This window comes from Peromyscus eremicus, chromosome 14 (assembly GCF_949786415.1).
Source record: "Peromyscus eremicus chromosome 14, PerEre_H2_v1, whole genome shotgun sequence".
NCBI lineage: Eukaryota > Metazoa > Chordata > Mammalia > Rodentia > Cricetidae > Peromyscus > Peromyscus eremicus.
Genome location: NC_081430.1, coordinates 13,922,125 through 13,942,405, shown reverse-complemented (window position 1 = coordinate 13,942,405; position 20,281 = coordinate 13,922,125). Strand labels below are relative to the sequence as shown.

The following is a 20,281-nucleotide window of genomic DNA, read 5'->3' as shown; positions in this document are numbered from 1 at the left end:
AAGTTTTTTTTTTTTTTTTGAACACACAATAGATACACTCTGTTCCACTTCATGGGACATGGGAAGGGTGCCTGGACAGGACACGTGTCTTTGTACCGATTTCGTCTGCAACTTGAGTGTCTGGTTTTATGCATGTTCCAAACTTTGGAGGCTGATAACTGACCTATCAAAGTTTTAATTAATTCTGAAATAATTATTCAGTAAACTTTTCCAAAGAATAAAAAAAAAGTTCCCTTCCACTTTATAAGGTGTCTTTTAAATATTTCTATTCTCAACACAGAACTTTTTCTAAAAAGATGACTATATTCTTAGTTTTTCTTTGGGCATCTTAACCCTAGTTCATTAGTCTGAGTATCTGGGTTTTGGTTAGGACACTAAAACAATAATGTGGGTGCTGGCTTTCAAGCATATTCTAGAGTAATAAAAATGTTTCCACACATCCATCACCAGTTTTAACAATGAAAATATGCAATTTTCTTCATCTGTTCCTTGCTTTGTCTGGACATTTATTTTACTTTGGATTATGCTGAAACAAATGTAAGTCATCTTATAATTTATCTTGTAGGTATTTATATAAATGTTTCATATAGAATCTTCTTTTTTTAGTTTTATTTTTCCAATTTTATTTTATTTATTTTTTTAATTTCTTTTTTATTTTACCTACCAAATACTGGTTCCCCTCCCTCTCTTTCTCCTGTTCCTCCCCCCATCCCACCCCCATCTCACCCTCCCATTCACTTTTCATAGGGGGTAAGGCCTCCCTTGGGTAGTCAACACAGGCTGGCATACCAAGTTGGGGCAGGACTAAGCTCTTCTCCCCTGCATCAAGGCTGAGTAAGGCATCTCACCATAGGGCTCTAAAAAGACAGTTCATGTACCTGGGATAGGTCCTGGACCCATGGCCAGGGACTCCACAAACAGATCAAACCACACAACTATAACTCATATTCAGAGAGCCTAGTTTGGTTCCACACAGACTCCCCAGCTGTCAGTTCAGAGTCCATGAGCTCCCACTAGCTCGGGTCAGCTGTCTCTGTGGTTTTTCTCATCATGATCTTGACCCCCCTTTCTCCTATAATCCCTCCTCCCTCTCTTCAATTGAATTCCAGGAGCTTTGCCAAGTGCTTGGCTATGGGTCTCTGCATCTGCTTCCATCAGTTACTGGATGTAGGTTGTATGATAACAATTAGGGTAGTCACTAATCTGAGCACATTAATCTTCCACCTTTTATTAAAGGCATTTTGAGATAGTAATAGAATCTTCTTAAATGTAACCACATAGCCTCAACATGTATAAAATAATTATTCTTTAGTATCTTTAAGTGTACATGATCACGTCCCCCAAATGTGCAGCCATATAATATTTTACAATTTTTCAAATTTTCATCTACTGATATGTACAGTTTGTAGTTGAATTTTTTATATAGGGTTTCCTTCCCTCTCCTTATCCATGTCTATTCACCTATTGAAGAAATTAATGAAAAGAACTTTGTGGTCCAACATATTTCTCTTTAACCTCATGCTGCTAGTTACATTTTGATGAATTAAAATGTAAAGAATTTTTCATAGAATTAAGCAAATCCTTAAGATACTACAAGAGGTATACTTCAGGCATGGATTAGTCCTGTGTGGTCACTGTACAGTACAGTGCAGATACAGACAATTGAACCAGTGTTGCAGCTCTCATGGAGAACAGTGCTCTTGTTTCCCTGAGCTCTCATTTTTCTGATCATCTCCCTATATGTCCCTTAATATTATATGGCTCTTCCTGTCTCTCTCCAGTGACGTCCAAGCATTGACTATATTTTTGTTCAATACTTTGCTAAGTCTACTACATTGTTTTTTTGTTGATTACCTACATCAGGTGGCACATGAGATCTTGTTGTCTCTCTCTTATGACTAACATAGCCACTGACCTGTATTTTTAGTACATTTTTGTTGTTCCATAACTTCCTCAATTTCTTGTTACTTTGATATTACTCTTACCTGTAGAATCATAGCAGATGCATGAGGAATTCAGCAGCTATTCTTTAGAATTTTATCTTAGTCCGTAGTACTCAAGATTCTTATCTTTCTGGGGGAGTAAAAGGAAATCATCCAATAATTTACCTTTACTATAGATTTTAGCTCATATTTTATATTGCAGCATTGGAGGTAATTGGGTCTTACCTTTCTTGGTGACCATTACTTTCTTTATTACTCTCTGTATTAAACACACTTTTTTTTTACAGTAGAAATCTATAAGAGAATAGATTTTATTATTGATATTTAATAAATGAGCATCTACAATTTACTTTTATGATCTCAAACTTTGCTGAGATCATAAGTAACTTTTTTTCTGGACCTAGATTCATAATGACACAGCGAACAATTGTGGTGGCATTTTGGAAGCTAGAAGGCAGATGGGCATGGACCGCCCACATAGCCAACACTAACCTGGAAATAGAAAACACTGTGAAAGAACCAAAATGAAACTCACATTTCCAAAAATTTTAGGAACTAGTAGTGCATGTGGAAACAGGAGTGAAGCAATTTGTCATTAAGGAAGATATGGTAATGTGCAAAAATAAGTTCCCACGTAAGCACTCCTGCACTGAAGATATTGGTGTCTGGAGTAGACTATGCTCTGGAGGTCATTTTGCTAGTGAAGACCAGGTTACATGCACTTTACTCTTGGGATAAATGCACATTGTTATATGGAGAAGAAGAAATAACCATTTGTATGCAAATTCTGGTGTTTCTCTCCTTTGCTTCATTTAGCTTCTAACATGGACAACCAGACTTCTATCCCTTGGCAGGAGACTAGCTCCATCTCTAGAGCATTTGCCTTTTCATAAGATAAGGAAGAAACAATAGAATTTCATTCAAGTGGGTCTCAAGTTTGCAGCCCCTCTGCATCTGAGTATCCAGTCTGCCTTTGCTCCCATTATTTACTCTTCACCATGAGCAAGCACACGTGCTAAACAGACATTTTGTGGAAAACTTCTAATAGGAATATAGAAACAACAGGGAACAACTGGAAAGAAAAGAACTCACAGAGCGTGAAAACCTTCGTACTGACATCTTCAGAGTGACAACAGAAAATCTTGCAAACTGAGCATAGTGGCACATATTTGCCATCAGGAGGCAAGGAGCTCAGGAGTCCAAGGCCAGCCTGGGCTACACAGATAGATTATGCCTAGTCTTAGAGCACTTAGAAATGAAACGCAATACACATGAATATACACACAGAGAAAAAAGACAGACTTTATGAGACAAGAACAAAATGAGATTAAAAAATTCAGACTATTATAATTTTTAAAACAAACTATGAGAGCATTATAACAGAGTTGATGAAGTCTCTTAAAATCTGCTTTACTTTCCATGAGTATTTATCAGAAGGTACAAATTTTAGTTACATTAAATATGATGCAGAGGATGGTCTCCAGGTGGAAGCCAGTCTGCTCCTGATTATCTTGTTGCCTCTTTTCCTACCCTACACTGCAGCAGTATGACAAGGATAGCCTAAGGATACTCTGCCCTTTGACCTTTCTTTCAGGAATACAAGTATAATCATTTTTCCCATCTTCAGAAATGCTAGACACCTTAGAAAGAGCGATGCTCTGTAAATTCCAAGTGGTACAAGGAGTTGCTGGCAGGAAAACAGACATGGGTTGCCAGTTCGGAAACCAAACAAATGCCGTAATTAGTATCCGAAGATATGCGGGGATGGACTTTTCTTGTCTGGAGCTGATTTAGATGTGACTCATTTTAGCTGTGAAGACTGTTTAACAATGTATAATACAGACAAAAGTGAAAATATAAAAGCTAAAAGGAAGAGTCTGTGTGAGATTCTGGACATCCCCATGTAGTCATTCCCTCGATTTTCCCTGCAGTTCAGGCAGACATCTTTCCGGCATAAGTGTTGGATTTTTTTATACTCAGACAAATGGTAAATTTTACAGCATTCTGCCAGCAAGTCAATTTTCCTTACCACTCCTAGAAGATAAATAAGCTCACCTGTTATTCAGAAGAGATATGAAGAAAGATGTCATTGATGACATAAGTGTATCAACTGGCCAGGTAGTAATAGATATAACCTGGTAATAGTCCTTAGGGGAGATGGGCCAGCAGACCTGTCTTAAAGTGGTATACTCAACAATGAGTGAGAACATAAATGAATACAGCCACATAATACCGAAGAACTCAAGAGACCCAAATTATCTATACACCTAGAATATATAATTTTTTACCCACCCATAAAAAGATCACATAAATAAAAAGAAAATTAGACAAAAGACAGTTGTTTTCACATAACAATGTAACCTGACAACCAATAAACATGACAAAGTATCCAATTTCATTAGTTTTCTAAAAAAAAACAGTTAAATTTTCACATAAATATTACTGTTAAGTAACCACAATGGGTAGAATGAAGTGAATTGTTGGTGAGATTACAGAAAATTGGTGACCTTATATATCACCAACGGAACTATAAATTGTACCATCTCTTTTGAAAACTCAATGGTAAGTGCTATAAAAGAATATTTTCCATTATATATATACATATATATATGCCATTCCGCTCCCAAACATATGCCAAAAAAGAAGTACCAGCAAATGATATGCACAATAAAGTTTAATATTAAAAATCAACTTCTATAACTCTAGCTCCTGTGGATTCTCATTTCCTCTTCTGGTCTCTGTAGACAACTGTTCTCTCGTATACATATACACACATAGGCATGCATGCACACATATATACATGCATGCACACAGTAATAAATCTTTAGAATGTGATGGTGGAATTACTTATCCAGATAAGGCAAAATTTGAAAAATGTATCTTCCACATGCGCTGATAAACCAATTCCAGAAAGACTAAAAATCTAATTAGCCACATTGTATACCTGCTTCACAACATTATAATATAGACTATCAGCTGAAACAATGTCTTTAGAAATAATCTTTCAGCTTGGCAGTGGTGGTGCACGCCTTTAATCTCAGCACTTGGGAGGCAGTGTCAGGCAGATCTATGAGTTTGAGGCCAGCCTGGTCTACAGAGCAAGATCCAGGACAGGCACCAAAACTACACAGAGAAACCCTGTCACAAAACAACAACAACAACAAAAGAATCAATCTTTCTATATTAAAAATAGATTTACACAAAAGAAAATCTCATGGGGATAAGCAACATGTTTTACAGAAGATGACTTTTAAAATGAGTGAGGTGAAAATTTAAGGTCCCAGGACCAGGGGAAATAAATTGTTAACTAACTGAATGCCTAACAATAATAAGCAGATTATATAAACATTTACCAGGATTTGAAAGTAAAGTGCATAAAATATGTAGACAATTAATGAATAAAAGATCAAATAGCATTTATGCATCACATGTTAATAAATTATATAGACTAGAAATAATACCAAAAGGAAACATCCACCTTACCTGACTTCTCAGAACATGGTGTTGATTACATTATACATATTATTTAATTGTATATTTTATTATAAGTATATATTTGTGTTGATAAATTAGATGTTAAAAATCACCAAGTGACTCCTGATGAATAGAGACTATCTCAGTCACTTTTGAATTTCCAGATTCTAGCATCAAATATATTCAAATAATTTGCTTCTATGTAACTGTGAAAATTAATAGTTACCAGAAATATTATTTTTAAAAGGGGAAAAAGGAGGTTCTGGGTAGAAGGGAACAGTGTACTCCAAGCAAACATTTGAAAACAAACAAACAAAAAAAAACAAAAACCTTGGCATGCCTGAGACCCAGCTCTGAGTCTGAGCTCCTCCCCTAGGGCATAGTCATCTTGGTCACTATTAGCTGGGCATTAGAAATCACAGTGAATTGTTTTGAGCTTCCTAATAATTGAGAAGTGAAGCCTTTTCCTCGCCTTTGATTCTGCTGGCCTTTCTTCTAAGAAAGAGATTTTACAGAAATATTGGAGGTGATGAGAGGAGAAAGTGAGATTACTATAGGAGGCTGGTTTTCAAAACTTATAGAGACTGTAGGCTGTTTATTATCTTCCTTTTGTAAGGAATGTTACTTGTAATTTTTCTTTGCCCTCTTTACCAATAGATGCCATATACAGGAAAACATTTAACCTATTTTTCAAATCTATAAATCTTCACATTAAAAGAAACTGGAAACTGTACTCAGGGAGTTACATTTAGATCTATTTTAGATAATTTAATCTAAAATGTGAAGTCATTGTTAAGTGGAATAAAGCTTTGGAGGAAATGAGGAGGACTCAAGGTGTTTCATGTGGGAGAAATCTAAATAATTTGTGACCTCAGAGAAGACTATCTCTTATATACTAAAAGTGAGAAAAATTCCTTTGCACTCATTCCATTGAGTGAGTGGTCAGGTAGATATCTTCACTACGAATCTTGGCTAGTGTAAGATCAATTTGATTAACAAAACAATATTGTGTGTGGTGCGTGCATGTCCATGCCTGCGCATGCCTGCCTGAGTACACATGCACACATACATACACATTTATGCACATGTTCTGGGCCCTGCCTTTTTTTTTTTTTAAATGAAAATAAACTGCTTTCAGTCTGAAGTTCTAAGCATCATGTAATATGTCCAGTTACATTCCTGGGAAGACCCTTTTGAGAGGATCTGAGACTATTAGATTGAGTTGGTAATTACATTTTTATAGCAACATTCAGTTCCCAGACCAGATCAGCTACGAGTTTATTAGCAGAGTGACACTAGTCAATGCTTTGTACAGAAGAAGTGCACAGCAGAGCCCTTGCCTGAGGACCTGACCCACAAAGCACTGTAATACAAGTTTGTTATTAAAGTAATAATATATTTTGAGGTAGGCTATTGTATATTAATAAATAACTAATGTAGGAAAATAAGTTGGTGACTATACAATTACACAATAGCAGAATCCTGTGGGTTTCTATAGAAAGAGATATCTGAAGAATATTGTTTCTAGAGCTAAACCCTGTAAATTTCAAGGCGAAGATGTTATTACAATTTATTCCAGTCACTTTAAAGCATCTTTCTTATGTACTTCAATTAAATCTACAAGGCAAATAATACAGACAGAAGAAATACCTAAATCTCTGCTAGGCATTAACTACTGCAGAGGTATTTGAGAACTGCTCTTCAGTTTATAGTATTTGAGCTGTGACAATGTCCCCTGCTTTTAGAGAGACTGGCATAACAGCCATTTCGTGTTTTCAAAGGGCATGTCATTTGTCTCCTGACACCTTTAAAGAGAATTCCTGTGAAATAGGGGCCAAGCTGCTTGGATGTGTGTTAATTACCCTTCACTGGTGAGTGTAGGCAACACGAAGCTGAGATTCCCTTGTGATGAGGAAAAGGTATGAAGGGTCATTTTAAAAATGAATATTATTAGGTAAGTTAGAAAATGGTCTTTCATAGAGACACTTCTGTCTTTGTCTTGGCATTGTTAATTCAACAGTCTGAAAGGGCTAATCAAAACAGCAATGACCCAACAGAAATGATTTTCTCCATGTGATTCCTCCTTATTCTTTTTTCCCCCCTGATAACATTTTTGGTAAAATGTCTCCTTTGTACATATTTTCCCTGTGAACTTGAGGGAACACGTTAAACAAACGTATTCTGGAATTGTCTATATGATTTTAATTAATGCCTGTCATGAGTCTACTTCATGCTTTGTTGGTGTCTGTGACTTTCCATAAACTCCTGGCAAGTGTTTGAAATACAGAAAGAAATAAACTCAAGCTTATCATCTTTTGCTTTCTTTATAAATAATGAAAGTATCAACAATGCTTCATTTTCTTCAACTTGAAAATTTTGAACAGTTAACATAGAAATCATGCCAAAACAGATACAAGGAAATGTGACATTTCAAATGTGAACGTCAATTGTGGAGACTGTGAGGACAAATGTAGTCACTGAGGTGGAATTATAAGCATGAGGCTGTGAAGAACTCATTGCATTCTCTGGTAGATTAAGTGACAGGCTGCTAATGTGAGCAAGCAGCAATTGTTAGTGTAGAGTTTTGCATTTGCACTTGAACAATTTTCTTAAACTCAGAGTGAACTCAAATGAAGTTGTTTTATTCTTTCTTAAGAGTGTCCTGTTCTTAACAGCAACAACACATCCTTCTCATTTAAAGGAAACCTAAATGAAGTTTACAGACTAGCTACCAAACAGTTAAAACAGGGAGATACTATTAGCCGATACATATGAGTGACCTTCATGAGTAGTTTTCAGTTATTATATATACATATAGCCAGAAATATATATTATTATTTTTATGTTAAAAATACTGATGGGTTAAATAGAACATTTTAAAATGTTTTCAATTACAATTTCTTATTATTTGTTTATTTTTGATATTGTATTTCAATTACATTTCTCTTCCCTTTCTTCCTTTAAATCTTCCCATATACCCCTTCCCACTCTCCTTCAAATTCATAGCCTCTTTTTTCCAATTATTATTGCATGCATATATGTATATTTATACATGTATTCCTAAATATAACCTGTTGAGTCTATATGTCATTCATGTGTATGTTTTAAAGGCTGACATTTGGCACTGAATAACATATTGGTGTGGTCTTGGGAGAAGGGGCTCTCAATTTTACTAAGTTGCCTATAGTTCTTTGTGTGTGACGGCACAAAAAATAATTTGTTGTTGTTTGTTTTCTGCTCTTTGGCTCTTTTGGGGGGCCCGCCACTCAGCTCCCACATAAATCACACATACGGAAGCTTATTCTTAATTATAAATTCCTAGGCTTAGTTTGGCTTATTTCTAGCTTTCCTTAAATTATCCCCTTTATCTTTTGCCTCTGGCTGTTATCTTTCTCTATTCCTATATACCTTTCTTTGTTTCTTACTCCATGGCTTGCTGTGTAACTGGGTGGCTAGCCTCTGAAGTCCTCCTCCTTCCTCTTTCATTCCTTCTTTTTCTCGCAGATTTCTCCCTTTATATATTCTCTCTGCCTGCCAGCCCCACCTACCCTTTCTCTTGCCTTGACAATACATATGGGTGACCTTCATGAGTAGTTTTCAGTCATTACATATACATATAGCCAGAATGTATGTATATGATTTTAATTAATGCTTGTCATGATTCTACTTCAGGTGTTGGTTTATTGGTGTCTTCTTTATTAGACCATCAGGTGTTTTAGACAGGCGCAGTAATGCAGCTTCACAGAGTTAAACAAATGCAACTTAAACAAAGGTAACACACTTTAAAATAATATTCTACAATAATTGCTAGATACAAGTTTCATAGCATGCAAGAACCTAATAGAGCAGCTGTTCTCAACATGTGGGTTATAACCCTTTGGGGTCAAATGGCCTTTCACAGGGGTTCCCTAAGACCACCTGAAAACACATATATTTGCTTATTATTCCTAGCAGTATCAAAATTATTGTAAGGAAGTAGCAACGAAAATAATTTTATGATTGGGCTCACCACAATATGAGGAACTATATTAAAGGCTCACAGCATTTGGGAAGTTGAGAACTACTGCAATAGAGAAGTATGAATGCAAATATAATTCAGTAATATAACAATGGAGAAGCTTTCAGTTGAAGAAATATATAGTGTCATAAGAGATCACAGAAGGAAAACACACTCCCCATGTCTACACCCCTAGCCCCCACACTGCCATCTCCCAGGTTCAAGTCTCTGTTTACTTTGCAATATTTTGGCCAATGGGTGCCGAGGGACATTGAAAGAGTTGGGGGAAGGTCAACATTACTGTGCTGTTGAGAAACCTACCCCAGGGTTCAGGAAACTGCAGTCAGAGATCTCACAGAAGCAAGAGCACTGGTGACAACCAGAGATGGAGCAAACTCCTAAGTCCCATAGTGGCCAATGGCTGCACACAGTAGTATGTTCATGATAGACAAAGAGCTCTTGGCCATGAGGTCTGCTCCCATTCAGAGATAAAGATGGTATTTACATTGCTCTTCTCAAAATTTAAGAGTCAATTTTATGAGGTTAATTGAAACAGAGCAACATTAAAATGAGCCAAGAAGTATTTGAACTATCCTGTACTCCCATTCAAGATTCTTTCTTCTCATTCACAAGCATCTGCCTCCTATTCTTACCTTTTAATTACTATGAACAAAATCACATGGTATATCTTTTTACCCTTGTTTTTCTTTTTTCACTGAGCGTACACTCTTTGAGACAGTATTTATCAGTAGCTGGCTACTTTGTTTTCTTTTTCATTGACTGTCACACGGCTATATTAAAATATATTTATCAACTCACCAATTCCTACACTTTGGGATGTTTTGAGTTTTATTCTGTTATGAGTAAAGTTGTTATGAATATTAAAGTACACATTTTTATCTCTCTTAGGAATGAACCATCTCGGTTATGTGGCTGTCAAAGTGTTTTTTCATCACTTGTTCAGGAGCACCCTGCAGCCAAACTTTCTTTGGATCACCAGCTCCAAAATAATGACGCAGAGACTTTTTATTAATTATGAAATCTCTGCCTTAACTTACTCTTTTTCCTAACTAGCTCTTATAACTTACCCTGTTTATATTAATCTATGTTCTGCCACATAAATCTATGTTCTGCCACATGGCTCCTTACTGCTCCTCCATACTGTACCTTCTATTCTCGAAGGTAAATACCACCTCTTCTTCCCAGAATTCCTATTTCTGCCATCTATCCTCTCCCGCCTTGCTGTGGGATGGTCTGTATGTCAAATGTGTTGCTGATTGTTCAATAAATAAATCACTGATTGCCCAGTGGCCAGGCAGGAAGTATAGGCGGGACTAACAGAGAGGAGAATTGAGAGAACAGGAAGCTGGGTGAGGGAGACACTGCCAGCCGCCACCATGACAAGCCGCATGTGAAGATCCCGTTAAGCCACGAGCCATGAGGCAAGGTATAGATTTATAGAAATGGATTAATTTAAGATATAAGAACAGTTAGCAAGAAGCCTGCCATGGACATACAGTTTGTAAGCAATATAAGTCTCTGTGTTTATTTGGTTGGGTCTGAGTGGCTGTGGGACTGGCGAGTGAGAGAGATTTGTCCTGACTGTGGGCCAGGCAGGAAAACTCTAGCTACATTGCCTAGCTATTGTCTGTTCAGCTCATTATTAAATCAATCAGAAGGCACCTTAGCAGAAACAAATCTTCACAGTGTAGGAAAAGGTTATAATCCCTCAACAGCACCCATCCTGCCAGTAGGGGGTGAGCACTCCTGGAACTCACAGTCAATCCCAAATTGTTCATTTACACTTTGTAGTGTTAACATTTGAAACACATAGTGACTGTATCTCTCTAACGATGTTGACATTTTCATTTGATTATTCAACTTTGGCCAACCTTTTGTGGTCTATCATACCCTTTGTTAGGATAGCATCTAAGTTGCTTTTGCTTTTTGCTCTTTGACTCTTTTTTTTTTAAGTTAAGATAGTCCTAAAGTATCTAGGTTGGTTCAATTTTGCAGTCCTGTTCACAATCCCATGTCTGTCAGCAGCTGTTGTTTGCTCATCAACATTCCAAATATTCAAAATCAACACAATAACATACAGAACACAGACTCCCTGTGCACTTCCCATCTTTACATGGCTTTTTCTTTTTTATACTACTTTTACTCTTTCTTAAAAGACTTCACTATTATTTTTAAACTATTTATTTATTTATTTATTTCTATGACTGCCATACTCTTTTTCTTTCTTTCTTAAGCCTATGCACACTGTAAAACACACTGGAACCTGTTTAGAGGCTTTTCTGCCTGGATGTCTTTTTCTGCATATCTTTTAGCCTTTTTTTGACTGCACAAGCAAACTTTAAACTGCTAAGCTACACCCGGATCCTCTGCATGGCTCTCTTGGCTAGCTCTGCCTGCTCTAGAGTTGTGAAAGTCAAGCCTAAAGCTCACAGCCCAGTCGGAGATGCATAACCAAAAACTGCATTTAACCTTCCTAGCTATTGGAAGCCGGTACCTGTGTTGCCACAAGTGGTTTTTATTTAGCTTACCTCTTCTATTTATTACTGCTGACTGAACAGCAGTGTCTCTTAAAGGAGTCCTGTCTTTTTTCTTTTTCTTCTTACTTTTTTTTTTTTTCAGCTTTCTCAGGCTCTACATGGAAATATGGGCCAATGCTGGAATGCCAAAATGTTGTTTGTTTTTATTTTATGCTTTACTCTTTTGGGCTCTTTATTAGACCATCAGGTGTTTGAGATAGGCATAGTAACACAGCTTCACAGAGCTAAACAGATGCAACATAAAAGAATACATGACATCTTTGCATAGGCAAACAAATGTTCCACAGCATAAACAAATGTAATTATTATTAAAATAATATTCTACAACACTAAGTGGCATACTTTTTAATGCTTAGTAAATAATCTTGCTTAATTCTTACTTTACACTTTTATTGTGCTATAGAAATGAATTTTAGATAAAAACACCCTTAAATATTTGATTCCCCTCAAATTAACTTTTAGGGTTTTTTGTTTGTAATTTTCTTATAATTTATTCCCTAATAATCTTGTTATCTCTGAACTTAATTATTTTTTCTTTGACCATTCTCTTCATCTACTTTTCTCTCTCTTTCACTTATACTACTAGCTACATCTTGCTTTCCTAGGATGGACAGGAGTGATAAAAAATGATCCCTTTGTAGCTACTAAATTACATGCATTTGATCCCCAGACAGCAAATTTAATCTTAGTGTTGTGTTTCTTTAATGTCCTTGATTACAGTGAGAAACTTTCCCTCTGTCATTAATTTGATGACAGGTCTAACTGTAGGGGTGGGTGTTGGATTTTGTTGAGTGCTTATCTTTTATTTATTGTCGTGCTTACATTTGTCTTTTCTAGCCTGAAAATATAGTGAATTATACTGACCACTCCTTGACCTGGAAACTCTTGTTCAGCATATATGTGTGTGTGTGTGTGTGTGTGTGTGTGTGTGTGTGTGTTTATATGTGTGTATGTATCTATGTATCTATGTGTATATGTATCTATTTATATATATATATATATATATATATATGTCTATGTTTCTATGTATGTGTGCATATGTGTCTATATATACATGCATATGCTTGTATGAATGTTTGTACTCTGAATTACTCAAGTTCTTATTAATCCAAATAAGACAGACTTAATTTTTGCTCAATGACCTTGTTATATCTAATGTTTATTTACATAAAGTTCTTAGAATCACAAGTTTTATTTTCAGACATTAAGCTTTAATAAAAAATAATTTTGTAACACTAAAGGCCTTCTGGAAAGCCATATAGAAACCTACTGCTGTAGAAGCTTCCTGATACATAAAAATATAAAAAGAATTTAAATGGAATTATGGTGTAATGGGGGAGACAATACAACTAGACATTATATACTCCCAAATGAATTTAAAAAGTAATAAAATTGCATAACAATCATAGTTAGCTTAGGGATGAAACCCTTGTGTTAATTTTCTGAGGACATGAGAAAAACAATACTACATATTGCATGTCTTAAACAATGGGTGGTTTCACAGCTCTGAAAAATAGAAGTCCATCACCCAGTAATCTCAAGTGTTGGCTTCTGAAGAGGACTGAGGGGGAAGGATATCCACTTGACTGACAGGTAAACATCTTGTGTTTTTGCATGCATCACTTCTCTGTCTATGTCTTACAATGTCCACATTTCCTTTTCAAAAGGACATCAAACATTCCAGATTAGGGCTAGCACCTAAGATTTCATTTTAACTTGATTTCCTCAATCGTGACATTTTAAGACACTGAGTTTCAGAACACCAACATATAACTGCTGGGGTTACACAATTTAATATATAACAACTATTTTAAAAATAAAAATAAAACAAAGAGTTAATATTATACATTGTCACTCAGTATCAGACTGTTTTCTTCAAGTGGTACTTAATTTTTGTGGCAGCAGATGCTTCCTTATGGAAGGCTGAGTGCCTTTGTCAAGCTGAGTGGTTTACGTCTCTGTTAATCTCACTGTTTAAGTCACGTATGCTCATTTAGAGTAGAGACAGGATGCGCATGGCTACATAAGAAAATTCACTCCAATAATTAGAAAAGATCATGTCAAATAATTTTCAGCTTCACAGGCACAGGGAAAAATTGTTTCTCTGCTTGAATGCACTACTAGAATATCTCAGAAGCTTGCTTAGATTTGAAGTCTTTCAAGGTGAACTAACACAATGAAAATTGAGGAATCACATTCCTCTTTGGCTGGCCTCCACCTTTCTCAACACAGAAAAGAATTTATTTTTATTCATTTTAGGCACTTAATGCAGCTAAATACATAAGGATAGACACAGTCTGTAGAATCAGCAGGTCTTCACCCAAGCTATTTATATTGCGTTCAATCTCTATTTCATGATTTTTGATGAAGATGTTCTCAAGACTCCCTTTGGTTTGACTTTGTTTAGCCTGACTACCTTTGACCTCCTTATTCTTAGGACTTTTACTTTAGAAATGTACTTGTGCATTTTTTTCTCTGTCTTTAAAAAAATTCATTTATTTACTTTGTATGTCTGTACGTCTATGCATGTTTTTCTTGGGAGCCTGTGTTGGTAGGGCATGCTGCCCCATGCTGTGGTACACTTGTGCATGGCAGAGAACAGTCTAGGGGAACTGGTTTTGATCTTACAACTGGTTTCTGGGGACTGAACTTCGGTGATCAGCAAAGCAATGGAGTCGTCTTGCAGACTTTCCCTGTCTTTATGATGCAAATTGTCTGCAGTCCAGAAGTGACTTTCTTAAGGGCCTGGGAACCATCCTTTGAAGTATAATCATCAAGCAAGGTGGGTCCTGGCTCCAAATCTCTTTGGAAGAGTCAGGAACTTCTTTCTCTAAGTGACAATTAGAAAACACAGTCAGTCCTGTCACACAGTAGTGTTTGCTCCAAATCCCCTAGTCATTTTCTGTTGACTCACTTTAGCATGTAGAAACTTCCTGACTTTGGTGTCAGAAGAGTTAACTTCAATTTTAATGCCTCTGTCTTTTGTTGCAGCGGTCTTGAATGACATCTTATTATCATTTTATACCAGTGCTAAGTGTAATACTGTGTTTTATCAGTTTTCCCTGATTCTATGAGTACATGTATCAATAAGAAAAACTACATGAAAATATTTTAGTTCGTGTTTTAATTGAATATAACATCTCTTTTCATTGTGTTGCTAAAACTGACCCTGGAAAGGTGGGCTGGCACGATGGCTCAGGAGGTTAGAGGTACTTGACGCCAAGGCTTTGGAGCTGTTTGATTCCCAGGTTTCCCATGATGGGAGGAGAGATCTAACTCCCACACACCTGGCTCCCCTCTCCCCCCTTTTCTATCCCCTCCCCCTTCTCCTCACATGGCTCAGGGTCATGTCTACTCTGGGCTCTCCCAGATGTGTCTGCCTCTGGCTGTGCTCTCCTTTTTATCTACAATAAACTTTCTCCTCCACCTTACCTAGGAGCAGTCATGTCCTTTCTTTTCCTTTTTATTTCTCTTTTTTCCATTTAGCATGTAGTGGTTTGATTATTTTCAGTTCATTAGAAAATGAAGACAATAGGGCTGGAGAGATGGCTAAGTGGTGAAGGGTACTTGCAGCTCTTGCAGAAGCCTAGAGTTTCTTGCTCAGAATCTGATGTAAGCTTCAATTATAAAGATGCTTGCTTGCAGCAATGTGAGATTCCTATCCATTTACCATATATATATTTCTTGAATTGTCATGCTTATAACTACTGTTATAAAACACTATTTTTTTTGGTTGGGATAAACGTGTTTTTCTTGAATATATATTTCTATATAATTCTACCTAAATCCAGTAATTTTTTAGAATTGCAATTTTTGCAAAATGGAAATAGAATACTTAACTGTCAGGGCTACTGCTATCCTACATGGGAGTTTTGTGAATGAAGAAACATTCTTATTCAAGTAAAACAGAATTTAAGTTAATATTCTTCTGCAAAATCTAATGTGTGTGGACTGATTTTTAGAAAGTAGAAAATTGGCAGTTATCTTTTCAAGGGTGTTGAAAAAGGACAAGGCTAGAGCAGACTGCTTTGCTGACTGCCAATGAAAAGTAGAAAAGTTCCTCAGAGAGTCAGATATTCTCACCCTAATCTCGGCAATTAGGGAATCACTAAGAGGAAGCCTACTGGCCTTAAGTACTTTCTGATATGAAGCATACAAAGTAAATAATATCATCTATGAAGTATTCCACTCAAATGAATTTCTAATCAATAATTACCTTTACATCTAATTTCCAGTGTTCATAAAATATAGACACCAAAGTAGCAGTAAAATTTCTCTGCAGGAACACAAGCCAAAAATTTCAAAATGCAGGGTATTATGTTGATAGCTAGGATTCGATCTCCCACAATGAATGTGATGAGAAAAAGAAAGATTCTTCTAGGTTAAAACTCATTTTAAATATATAATAACCAAAAGCAAGGTCTTATTTGTGATTGTTAACTGTTTTAAACCAGTGACTAGCATTAGTTGTGACTTTTGGTCTGGAGATGACTTTTGATGATGTTTATCAAGTATTGTTAGGTTTGACACTAGTATTGCTGGCATATAACAAAATAACCTTTATTTAGTAGTGGGATGCAATAATAGCTAAAATTTATTCTTATAAAACATGTTAAAAACAGTTGAAATATATGTATCTATACATAAGCAACTCTTAAATTTATATGCTATTGAATACATGCAAAAATGTTATACATTCTTTTGTATTTCTGTATTTAAAATTTTAATATAAGAAAGTTAGAATAGTATGTTTTAAAATTAAAGGGTGGGCACTTCGGTTCAGTTTCAGCATGTAATGAAATTAGAAGTTATTGTTCATTTATATCCTTCTATCAAGAAACAGATGGGAAAATTGAGAACCAAAGACTTGTTGGAGCTGTTAGAGAGTTGAATGTGTACAGAAATAGTTGTCCAAATTCAGATTTGTAGGAGCCATCCAGAGACACAGATGATACTTGTCTGGAAACAAATGGAGCCTTAGATGGAAAGAAACATATACATGATAATTCTGGCAATCTTCTTGAAGGTGAGCATTGGATATTACATGAGCAAGTGATTTCTGGAATTCTAATCTTTTGTGGGTGGAGGTAGGTGATGGACATACTTTTGTAAGCTTCCTTCTAGAAACCCACAAGTTCTCAAAGTGAAGATCTAGAAAGATTCCTTCAAGATACTGGTGAGAGTAATGGAAGGATAGTCATTGAAGAATATTGCCAACTGTCTTGAGCAAAGATGCACACTTTAGAAAATGGTGTGTGTTTTTCAGCCAGACCCTTAACCCAGAGAAAGCAAATTCAACCCACTATAGATCTTCCCATCTCTCTTAGTAGTCTAAGGAAGAAGTCAGCAAGCGGGGAATGCAAAGAAAGCATCAGACTGGGAATGCTGCAGCAAGGGAAGGTGACAGGAAGTGACTGGGAATTAATGCACAGAGGAATTATTTCTAAATATCTCACTTCTAAGATCTGGGCACACAGGATACTTGCAGTTAATCATAAACTGATAGAGCTCCCTCCTCTGTCTACTGCAACCACATCATCAAGACTCCAGTAAGGGCCATAGTTAAAAAATCTCTAAAGCCTACTCTCTACTCATGAAGGAGTATTTGGGGAAATTTGAAGATAACAGAGGAGGAAAAAACAACGTCATTAGAGAAATTAAAAGTTACAGGCTCCTACAGACTTATCATTATAGCCATAGATTAATGTATTTCTCAGCCTTCATCAGAGAAACATCCTTTTACAGTAGACAGCAAGAGAACCACGAGTGGTCAAGGTATAGAGAATAAGACTGTGGAATGCTCAGCCTTAAATGGGACATGTATACCACACCCATCCTCTCAAAGCTCGGGAAACCTTGAGGAAGAAACTGTAAGGGCCAGAGGGAGTACATAACGAGAAAGAAATGGTGTATTCCAGGTCCATCAGAGCTGTTATACAAACTTAATGCATGCACAATGAGCAAGCTCAAGCCAGACAAAACGTCAGCGTGGAGCGGAGAGGTTGGCGTGAGGTTCCACATCCAGCTAAGCAGTTTGGCAATTGTTAGATGTCAGTGAAGGGAAAATAGTTTTCTTTAATGGTGTGATCTTCTGGTAGGTTGACCATACTAAAGGGCAGGCCCCACACTGCTGTGGGATGGTCTGTATGTCAAATGTGTTGCTGATTGGTCAATAAATAAATCACTGATTGGCCAGTGGCCAGGCAAGAAGTATAGGCGGGACTAACAGAGAGGAGAATTGAGAGAACAGGAAGCTGGGTGAGGGAGACACTGCCAGCCGCCATCATGACAAGCCGCATGTGAAGATCCCGTTAAGCCACGAGCCATGTGGCAAGGTATAGATTAATAGAAATGGAATAATTTAAGCTGTAAGAACAGTTAGCAAGAAGCCTGCCAAGGCCATACAGTTTGTAACCAATATAAGTCTCTGTGTGTTTACTTGGTTGGGTCTGAGTGGCTGTGGGACTGGCAGGTGAGAGAGATTTGCCCTGACCGTAGGCCAGGCAGGAAAACTCTAGCTACAAATGGTGCCCAATGTGTTGGCAAGAGTTTCCACCTAGAACCTGAGTAAAAAGATCCTAAAATGGAGCTAAAAACAGCTCCTAGTTGTCTCTTTTAAGCTAGCAGCAGCCTGCGTGTTTGAGCTACTATGGCGGGTTCCTGGCGTGCATGCTCGACCTGCAATATGGCGGGAATGAGGCCTCTGCAAGTGGCACATTAAGCTGTGTGGTGGATTTAGCCTTTGCTAGTACAAAACAAAACAAAACAAAACAAAAAAAAAGAGGTTTCTGGGCTACACGCTGCTTTGATAGAAGCATAGACCCACTATTTCTGAGAGTTGATGGCTCCCAGAGCTGGCGGAAAACATACTACCACCATGTTGGGAAGCTGAAGTGGGTACTTGGTTGGGTCTGAGTGGCTGTGGGACTGGCGGGTGAGAGAGATTTGCCCTGACCATGGGCCAGGCAAGAAAACTCTAGCTACACCACACCAAAGAGTACTTGAGCATTACAAACTGGATTTAATGGGTTCTTTTGTTTGTTTTTTGTTTTGTTTTAAGAGAATGAAAAGTTGGGTGGATAAGAAGGTAAGTGGATCAAGGAGAGTCAGGGAAGGGAGTGAAATAAGATCAAATTAATTGCATGAAATTCTCAAAGAACTAATAAGAAAGAACGAGAATGAAGAGAACACGAAGTCAGGAGGGGGAGACTTGGAATGGGGAAATGGGAACGGAAAAGATTGTATTTCATTGTGTACATGTCTGAAATTCTTCTTTTTTTTTTTTTTGTTTTTTTTTTTTTTGTTTTTCGAGACAAGGTTTCTCTGTGTAGCTTTGTGCCTTTCCTGGATCTCACTCTCTAGACCAGGCTGTCCTCAAACTCAAAAAGATCCACCTGGCTCTGCCTCCCAAGTGCTGGGATTAAAGGCATGGGCCACCACCTCCTGACAAAATAATTTCTGTTATATTGTATATATGTTTCAATTCTTTTTTTTTCTTTCTTTTTCTTTTTCTTTTCTTTTTTTTTTCTTTTTGGTTTTTCGAGACAGGGTTTCTCTGTGTAGTTTTGCACCTTTCCTGGAACTCACTTTGTAGACCAGGCTGGCCTCGAATTCACAGAGATCTGCCTGCCTCTGCCTCCCAAGTGATGGGATTAAAGGTGTGTGCCACCACCGCCCAGCTTGAAATTCTTAAAGAATGAATTTTAAAAGAAAAGCAAAGCTGCAGGCATCTAGAATTATAGCAAACATTCTCAATAACCCATCTTTTCCAAAGACAGATTAACATGAATCCTTACTCTAAAGGCTCATTAACTTTAGTTACCTATTGTAATGCCTGCCCTTCAACAAAGAATATGAAGCAGAAAGCAAACAAAGAAGGAAAAACTTAATCCAAAGAGACAAAATATTCATCAGAATCAGAGTCAAGTGTGATGACAATGTTGTAGTTTTCAGTCAAGAACTTAAAAACAAACATGATTAACATGATTAAGGCCATGTTGCAAAAAAGAGAAACATGTAAGGACAGTTACATAGTTTAAAGAAAAAAAAATCCAAGAAAAAATCATAATGAATCCTAGTAATAATACTAACTTAAAAATAAAGAACAGAAGGATATTTTCAGTAGTTTATTGGAAGAGTCAAATAGTTAAAGTAAGAATAACCTAGTTATTGCTCATTTATATTTCAGCTGTGGCTGAAAATCATATTTTTTCACTCATTTGTCCTTCTACATTTCCATACCTCACTGACCACTATCAGAGCAATCTAAATTATCATTCTAGATACCAGTTTTCTCCAATAGACTGTAA

General features: G+C 36.8%; 1 long non-coding RNA gene across 3 annotated transcripts in view; it reads right to left on the bottom strand.

Moving 5' to 3' along the window:
* The window catches only part of LOC131924390 (uncharacterized), a 44,549-nt gene that overhangs the window by 14,996 nt on the left and 9,272 nt on the right, over positions 1-20,281 (bottom strand). For all 3 annotated transcript variants that reach the window (XR_009382878.1, XR_009382877.1, XR_009382880.1), the window contains exons 2-3: positions 2,169-2,237; positions 1,986-2,073 (exon numbers count right to left, since the gene is read on the bottom strand). This is a non-coding gene — a long non-coding RNA (uncharacterized LOC131924390). The remainder of the gene's footprint in view (positions 1-1,985; positions 2,074-2,168; positions 2,238-20,281) is intronic.